The 9,641-nt window shown below is 38.4% G+C and overlaps 1 protein-coding gene across 2 annotated transcripts in view; it reads right to left on the minus strand.

Annotated features, from left to right (window-relative positions):
* The window catches only part of CSRP1 (cysteine and glycine rich protein 1), a 37,676-nt gene extending 29,094 nt beyond the window's left edge, over positions 1-8,582 (minus strand). The window contains exon 1 of one of the 2 annotated variants that reach the window (XM_087720199.1): positions 8,397-8,582. The gene's annotated coding sequence lies outside the window, so the exon portion shown is untranslated. The remainder of the gene's footprint in view (positions 1-8,396) is intronic. The other variant, XM_014053938.2, reaches the window with a different exon arrangement.
* Between the last annotated feature and the right edge of the window lie 1,059 nt (positions 8,583-9,641).

Genomic DNA, 9,641 nt, shown 5'->3' on the forward strand with positions numbered 1-9,641 from the left:
AGATAATACCACTGCATCATAATATATTTTTAAATTAGGTAGTTTCAATCCTCCTCTCTCACGTACATCTTGCATTATTTTCATCTTTACCCTCGGCTTCTTTCCTGCCCACACAAATTTGTTGATACCCTTCTGCCATTCTAAAAGGTTCGCATCTTTTTTAAGTATAGGTAACATTTGGAAGAGAAATAAAAATTTTGGTAAAATGTTCATTTTCACTGCCGCTATCCTACCCAGCAAAGATAAGTGCAATTTCTCCCATTTTTTCATCTCTGTCTGTATGCTATGCCAAAGTGGTTCATAATTATGCTTATATAATTTCCCATTTGAAGTTAAAATGTTAACTCCAAGATATTTAACTTTTTTAACTACCTCACATCCTAGCATCACTCCTAATTCTTCCTTTTGTTTAATATTCATATTTATAGCTAATATTTTGGTTTTTCCTAAGTTTATTTTAAAGCCCGACACTTGACCATATTGATTAATCATATTCATTAAAACCATACTAGATTCCTGCGGTTGTTCCAATATTATGACCAAATCATCCGCAAAAGCGCGGACTCTATATTCTTGCTGCCTAATCTTGATCCCTTTTAAACCATCCAAGCCCCGTATTTTATTCAACAATACTTCCAAAGTTATAATAAACAATAATGGGGACAAAGGACAGCCCTGTCTTGTACCTTTTCCAATTTGAAAAGAGTCTGTTAGACTTCCATTGACTATAATTTGTGCTGTTTGCTGTTGGTATATTGCTTTAATTGACTATAGAAAATTATCTCCTATCTGCATTTTTTGCAGTATCTTCAACAGAAATTGCCAGTTAACTCGATCAAAGGCCTTCTCAGCATCCAAAAATATAAACGCAGCAGGGATCTGGTTGTTCTTTCCCAAATATTCTAATGCATTAATAATTAATCTAACATTACTTTTCATCTGTCTCCCTTGTATAAAACCTGTTTGGTCCGTGTGTATCAATTGTTGAATGACCAACATTAACCTATTTGCTAATATTTTAGTAAAAATTTTATAATCTACATTCAGTAATGAAATAGGTCTATAATTTTTGGGTTGAGTAGTATCTTGTTCTTCTTTGGGTATCAAAGATATAAACGCTGTCTTCCAAGATGGAGGGACTTTACCTTCCGTTTGAATCATATTAAATAATTCTCTAAGAGGTTCTACCATTTCTAACTGTAAGTTTTTATAGTAAACCGCTGTCAAGCCATCTGTACCTGGTGCTTTCCCTAACTTTAATTGCTTAATTACCTGCAGGATTTCCCCCGAGGTTATTGGTTGATTCAATTTTTGCCTGTGTTCTTCTCTAACTGAAGGTATTTTCTCTTTGTCTAAATATTTGTCTATGTCTAAACCATTAATTTTATCCCCTTTATACAGTTCTGTAAAAAATTCCCAGAAGGCCTTTTGAATCTCTTCCTGTTGAAACACCTCCTTCCCTCTGTAAAACAGTTTAGATATATTTCGAGTTTTCCTTTTTTTCCTAATCTGATAAGCTAACCATCTGCCAGGTTTGTTTGCATTACAAAAAGTATTGTGTTTTGCATATAATAGATTAGTAGCCACCTGGTCAGAGATCAACATGTCAAATTGAGATTTTAATATGTTAATAGCTTCCTTAACCTTTGTATCGTCTGGGTTCATTGTTAACTCCAGCTCTTTTCTCTTAATTTCCTCTTCCAGTTCTGTTCGTTTTAACCCTTGCTTATTTCTATGTGGTTTATTTATATTCATCAAAACTCCTCTCATATACGCTTTGCTTGCGTCCCATACAAATTCCATAGATGTACCCTTATTCATATTCAAAACGAAATATTCAGATAATAATTTTTTACAATCATTAATATACTTTTCATATCTAAATAAGTTTTCATTCAATCTCCAAGACCTTCTTGCCTGCACTACCCTTCCCAACTCCATCCAAACTGGATTATGGTCAGAAAGGACCCTAACTGCAATCTTTGTTTTCTTGACCCTAGAAAGCAAATCGTTAGTGGTTATGATAAAATCAATCCTTGAAAGGGATTGATGCCTGTCCGAGAAGAAAGTGAAGTCATATTCCTCTGCATTTCTTTCTCGCCAAATATCTCTCAATTCAAAATCATCCATAATGTCAAAGAAAGACTTGGGTAACTTTGCTCGCATCTTGGTATTTAGGCGGGAAATCTTCTTATCTCTCTTAGTGTCTATCACTCCATTCCAGTCACCCAATAGTATACAGGAACTATAGTCCCACTGTACTAATTTAGCATGAAGATTTCTATAGAATCTATCTTGCTGTTGATTGGGAGCATAAATTCCCAAAAGTAATGTCTTTTTCCCTTCTAAGATTAAGTCTAAAGCAATATATCTTCCGAAGGGATCTGCTTCTATTAATTCAGCTTTCATATCTTTTCTTAAGTATACAACTATACCATTCTTCTTTTCCATAGCAGAAGCTGCAAAATGTTGACCAAGTTTTGAGTTGATCAAATATTTTTGATCAGTTGACTTGATATGAGTTTCTTGCAAACAAATTACATCGTTCTTAAACTGTTTGAGATAATGAAATATTTTCTTCCTCTTCTGTGGAGAGTTCAGTCCATTGACATTCCATGTTAAAATCTTAGTTGTCATTTTTGGTTGGTTGAAGCATTTTTAGAGCTTCCTGCACGGCCTGTTTAACCTTAGGTCTAGCTCCTCCCATTGCTTCCAGATTTGTTGTTGTAGATCCTTGATCGCTGGCCGATGATTGTTGATGCTGTTGCTTTTTAGCTTGTTTCTCCATACGTCTAGTAGTCATGCGGCTAGGTCTTGGTTCCATAGCACCTTGCACTTCTAGAGAAGAAAGATGCTCCATCTTGTCTGATGGTTGTGTAGTTTGCTGTCTATCCTGTCTTTCTTGTGGTCTTTCTCTGGGTCCAGATGGTGCAGGGTGTCCGGCCTTCAATATATTATAATAAAAATCTCGGGCTTTCCATACAGAGTTGAGGCGGTACCTTTGCTTATCAAATGTAAATATGATGCCAAATGGTGCATCCCATCTATACTGTATCTGACGATTTCTGAGTTCTTCGACCAAAAAAGCGTAGTCTCTCCTGGCTCTTAACATTGGAGGTGGTATCTCTTTCAAAACAACCAGGTCTTGACCGCCAATTTGAAGCTTAGTGTTATAAGATGCTTGCAGTACCATATTTCTAAACTCTCTTGTAGTAAAATATATAACGATGTCTCGAGGAAGCTGCTTCTGCTTTGCCAGCCAGGAGTTGACGCGGTAAGCTTTGTCAATTTGCCAGCCTTGATTGCTCCCTGGTCTTCCCATCAGGCGGTCAAAAGCTTCCGATAGGATCTGTTTCAGGTTCTCCTGTTTCTCCTCACGCAGCCCCCTTACTCTTAATGCGAACTCCATTTGTCGGTACTGTATCATAATAATTTCTTTTTCAGCATTTTCCACTTTTTGTTCCACCACCTCTGTTTTCAATGTCAAGTTAGCATTGGCATCATTAAGAACCTCTAAAGTATCTTCCACTCCAGAAATATGTTCTGTTAATACAGTTACAAGACTCAGCATGTCGTCTCTAATTTTATCAACCTTAGCCTCAAATTTCTCATACAACTCCTGTTTAAGTCCTTTTATTTCACTTTTAATTTCATTTTTAATTTCTTCTTTCATTTCTTTTATTTCCTCTTTTCTCTCCTCTCTATTATCTCTAAATTTATCTTCCATTTTAATTGTCTGTGCATTAAGAGCCTCGCTTAGATTACTCAGAAAAAATTCTTTCGTTAACACATCCCCAGCAGGGGGCGTAGGAAGCGGAGGCTGCAGCTTTGTGCCAGGCACTGAGGATGTGCCCCTGGAAGTAGAGGGTGACGACTTCAAGTTAATATTTGGTTTTGAGGCCATTTCAAAATTTATCTGCCTGCAGTTAATAAAACTCTATTGCCTAAATAAGCAGCTTTAAAAAAAGAGGCTTTTATTTTGAAGTTTAAGGCTTGGCAAAACTTTCAGTGAGTAAACATTGTAACAAGACCATTCAGCAGATTCATCACCATTTAACTTCCAAATAAGCAAGGTTAATAAAGGAGTAAAATTCTTCTATTGTGAAACCAAAACAAATGATAAGCAATCTCTTTGTTTTGAATTCTTTTGAGGATTTGCATTGTCTAGCAAAAAGTGTTCGTTATTACCGGAGAAACCAGGCTGCTCGGCGCCATTTTAGAAGCCTCTGAGTAAATAATTTTTCGGAGGAGAAAAGGAAAAGAAGCTAAAATGTTGATAAGCAATTAATGTCCACAGTGAACGGATCCAGCTCGTGATAAGAATAAATCAAACAAAACTTTGATCAGAGTGGGAGAGACCTACTTTGTCCTGCACAAGGCAGTTTGAAGTTCCCAGCACGGACAGCCGTTCTGCCTTGGGCTAGCCCCCCTTTCCTTGCAAGCACAAAAGCTGCAAAAATCGAAGAGCATTTGCCAGCAAAACAGTTTCTTCTTTCCTTCTTGCCTGAAGGATAAGAAAACCTGATAAGACGTCAGATGGAAGATCCTCTAAACAGGTACGTAGCCAGGAATTCGGAGGCAGCTGATTTTTGCTGCTTCCACCAGTAGGCTCCTCCCAGGAACCGAGACCAAACGTAATTTCTAATGTTTGATTTTCCCCCTTACCAGAGGGAGCCCCCTTGTGGAGTACTGTGAAGCCATTACCATGGCAACTCTACTGCGACGTGGAGGTGTACAGTGCAGTACAGTAAAAGCCATTTTACGGCAGTACAATAGAAATCATTTTAAAGCACAACAGGCTGTATCTTAACAGAACACACACCCCAAGGGGTGTTAGGGGTGTTTTACCCCCACAGTATTTTTTTGCAGAGCAAGTCATTTATATACCAAGTTTGGTTGAAATTGCTTGAGGCGTTTCAGAGTTATGCTTGAACACACACACACACACACACACACACACACACACACACACACACACACAAAACATGCTAACTCACATAAGGGAAGTCTGGGTCTGGACTAAATAAGCCATGTTCTCCACTATATAGTTGCTTTTTGGTTTTGGGGTTTTTTTTGGTGTAGGCAAATGTAATGTTTTAATCTATTGCAATTGTGGAGAAAGATTATTAGAAACTCATTTTACATCTTTTGGGAATAAATAGGAATTGCTGGATTGCATTACATTTAAATTGCTAATAAAGGCCAATTACTTTGGACTCCATGAATGTGCCTGAAGACTTCAGATACATTCATATAGGACAGTGTTCCCAACCTTTTTTGGGCCAGGCCCCACCTAAGCATCTCTAAAATCCTGATTCACCCCCTTTCCCCGGTGACTTGTAATTCTTGCTTTACTCAGAAAGTGAACTCTACTCATGCGGAAAAAGCCTAAAAGGCCATTAACTTGGTTTAAACAAGGTTCAAATTGCCCCCATTAAAAATGAAATTGCCCCCCTATGGGGCCTGGGCACCACTGATATGGTTTTTTTTTTTTAAGCAATACAAAAATGCTTAGCCACTGCCTTATTCTAGTTTATATTAATGTTTTGAATCTAACCTATAGCCCTGTAATTCCTTGATATATCCCATCCAAGTATCATGAGTTAACTTCTAAACTCAGAAAATTAAACAAATGTTGCCATATGTGGAGGCAGATTATTAGTACTTCTCATTTAAGAAGCATTTAAATATACTTCCTCACATTTCTATTCTGGTCTCCTTCACAAAAAGACATATAATTAATGTTTTTATGGCACAGATGAGAAACTGACATTGAAAGGATACTATAACATGAAATGAAACACTTGATTTTGACTTAATTTCTTGTGTGAATATAATTATTGTGCATCGAAACCATAGTTTACAGCTTAGACTACTCTGTGAAACCAGCCAATTCAAGAAAACTCAAATAACTACAGGAGAGCACATGTCAATCCTGTCAGATATTTGCCATCTAACTTCAGGTAGCCTCTTCATTCTGTCTGACAAAACTGTGCAGAGACACAGCTATCCTTCAATTATTAAGAAAGAAAAAAATTCCATGTAACACAACAAAAGCACAACTGTTTTCTTTGGTTGTTATGTCAACATGTTAAAAGTTTATAGTCAACTGTTCTTAGCAGGCTTCAAAGCTTACTCTATTGCGGAAGAAACAGTCACTGATCAGACTATTGAGTAACAGAATTCTTTACCATAAATGGACATCCTTTAGCATTATAGATGAGTCAAATTCTTAAGAAGTACTGCACTAGACCAAGTAAGTTGACACTATTACTATGTAATAGTATTGCAATTAGGATCTTTCCTGAAAGGCGTAATAGCAATAGCATGTAGACTTATATATTGATTCACACAGCTTTACAGCCCTCTCTAAGCAGTTTACAGAGTCAGCATATTGCCCCCTACAATCTGGGTCCTCATTTTAGCTATCTCGAAAGGATGGAAGACTGAGTCAACCCTGAGCCGGTCAGGATCGAACTGCTTGGCAGTCGGCAGAGTTAGCCTGCAATGCTGATGGTCCCTTTTATGGCTTATTCAATAAATTATGGTTAAAACAATCCATGGTTTAACAAAATGTGTGAACACATGGTCAAAATTTATATAGCAGGCTAAATTATATTTGCTTGCTTAGCTATTATTGCTTGCTTAGCTATTGTGACTTGTAAGCCAAACTTAGCACAATATACAAAGTCAGATATTTGCACTTAGTCTTATTTCTGTATAAAAATGTGAGTCTCATGATATTAGACTTAGTATTATTTATGCATTGTAAAACAAAGCGGAGGGTTAGAAAACTATAAAATGTAAATGATCCCAATGCATTATAAATATAGGGGCTGGAATTAAGTGCAAAATGCAATTTACACTTTCATTTCCCTTTTTTATTTTAAAAACAGCATGGCACATTACTATCTTTGTAGGCTATTTCCACTTTCCCAGTTCCTAATATTCTCTTTTCTCTCACATAAAAATATAGTTCTGTCAGCTCAAATCAAGTTGTCAGTCAGACTGAGTGTTAATAATTAAAGTGCTAGAAATAATAACCTTAAGGCATTTTGTTAAAAAACAGGAGACATTTTTAATGTTATGCAGAACCAGGATTTTACCAAAAACCCTAGAGATGAGCACCTGAGGCCATTAAAATTTTATTAGACTGTTTTATATCTTAAAAAATAATCTATTATTTTTTTATTAATTAATGAAATTAATTTTCATGACTGTGAAAATCTCATCTAGAATAGTGTAAGTAGTTTGGGTTCTACTAAAAAACTATACAGTATATATTTCATTTGAACATAAATAAATTCTCAAAATAAGTTTGGCCTTGGAATCAAGTTCTTTGGGTTATAGGGCAGAATGCTGGTTATTTTCTCCTTTGATAGAATAATCTTCTCAATAATCTTTTTTATTTGTAAGTTACTGCAGTTAGCAATTAAATAGCTAAATGTGCCTCTGACCCTATGCCAATATTTTAGTCATGGTTTATTGATGAAGCCATGGTAGCCTAGATCACACAGATTAAGCAAACTACAGTTTACAACTACAATAAAACCTCACATTACAGGTTAGCAAAAAACAAACTATGTTGCCTCTTCCAACTCAACCAATGACTTTAGGACATACTCTAGTACCCTTCCCCAACCTGACATCCTCCAACTGTGTTGGGAGCACAAGTCCCACAAATCTCGAGCACCAGGAAGGAAGTGAAATGCACAGACTCTGATGGTCACCCCAGAAATGGAGTGTTTGTAACATTCTTCTCTTTCAAGAATGCTAGTAATAAACAGCCTTCCCAACTCTATTGAGTTATCTTTATATATCAAGAAGGACTCCAGCGATGAATTTGCATTCTTTGTTCAATAGAGGCATGACATCCAACAGTATTAAATACGTAGCAAACGGCACCCTACTATTACTTCATTGGACTGCGAATTGTTGCCAATTTCTGCAGTGAGATATTGCACTGGGGGGGGGGGGGACACAGGAAATACTGTAACTAGAGTAAGTTTGCGGTTCAGGCACCCTCTATTACATAAGAGTCACCGGGGTCACCGGGCTTTTGCTGCGGAGGGTCAATATTTTTTTTTTAAAAAAAATAAAACAGTGAGCCTGATCAGGCACACAGCAAAATACTCTTTTTATGGGGCGGGGAAGCGAAAATCTAACAGTAGCTGAACACCACCACCACCCCCCAATTAAAAAAACAAAAACTTACTGGGCGGGTAAACGTGCGAAAGTCGCGCAAGTTGGCTGGGCGCTTTCAAATGGGGATTTCCTAAATCGGGCAAAAGGAGCAGAAGATTGGCGGCGCTCTTTTTACACGGATCGTTCGCAGCTAAGATTGATCCCGGACGACGGGACCGTTTAATAGAGCTGGCAAAAGGACGGACCCTTACCTGGCTAAGCTGGCGTTGGTCGCTCCGACGTCCTGTTTCTGGGCACCCGAGCTGTCGTGGCACAGAAATCTGCAGAGCGTTGTTTTGTTCTCTCTGGGAGAAGGCGGGTCCCCGAGCAGCGCCCACAGCCAGCCCAAAGAGGCTCGAAAGGGAGGGCCGTGTTGGGTTGGGGTTGACCCTTTTCTTTTTTGCACTCAATACCACAAACGGGCTGATGTCATCCCAAGGGCCTCCGGTGTTTCCTGAAGGAACAATCGAAGCGGGCTGGCGAGCAAGGAGGCGGCGCTTTCTGCTTCAAGACGTATCTTCAGAATGCACCTCTTTTAGCTAAAAGGAAGTTTCCAGTGGTAGCCGCGCTTGTCGGAGAAGCTGAAAAAGGGTGGGGAACCTGTGGCTTTCTGGAGTTGCTAAATTACAACTCCTTGCTGCTCTGGGTAGCACAGTAACTAGGTAGACTAATCTAGTGAAGTAAAGGACCAGGGGAAACATAATAGCAGTGTTCCAATATTTGATGGGTTGCTACAGAGAAGAGGGGGGGTCAAGCTATTTTCCAAAGTACCTGAAGACCAGACAAGGAATAATGGCTGGAAATCTAGGAGAGATTCAACCTAGAAATAAGGAGAAATTTTCTGACAGAACAATCAACCAATGGAACAGAAGTTGTCTTCGGAAGTTGTGAAAGCTTCATCACTGGAGGCTTTCAAGAAGTGCCTACCTATGTCTCTGTCCTAATGTTTCTTTTTATTCGTATCCATTTCATGTATCAAAAATCATGCTTATACATATGTTGTCTAATACATGCTTGACAAAATTATTAAATAAAAAGAGATTGGACCGCCGTTTGTCAGAAATGGTGTAGGGCAGTGGTGGGTTTCAAAATTTTTTAGAACCTCTTCTGTAGGTATGGCCTGCTTTGTGGGAGTGGCTTGCTGGTCATGTGACTGGGTGGATGTGGCCAACTTGTAAAATGTGGTGAAACTCACTTAACAACGCTCTTGCTTAGCAATCAAAATGTTGGCTCAGAAAGTCTGGCATTTGAAGCACGCAAGTCTTAAAACTGTCAAGATACAAGACCCTTGCACCCCTAACACTTTAGGGAAAAAAAACCAGGGGTGTTCAAACTTGAGAGCTTTAAGACTTGTGGACGTCAACTCCCAGAATTCCTCCTCTCGCTCTTCATTTTGATGATGTGCGGGCGGGCAGGGGAAGGGGCTGGAACCGGTTCTAAACGGCACTGTGGATTTG

Source organism: Thamnophis sirtalis, unplaced genomic scaffold (assembly GCF_051295495.1).
Source record: "Thamnophis sirtalis isolate CommonGarterSnake01/CBP01778 unplaced genomic scaffold, rThaSir2_p1.2 scaffold_7, whole genome shotgun sequence".
NCBI classification, from domain to species: domain Eukaryota; kingdom Metazoa; phylum Chordata; class Lepidosauria; order Squamata; family Natricidae; genus Thamnophis; species Thamnophis sirtalis.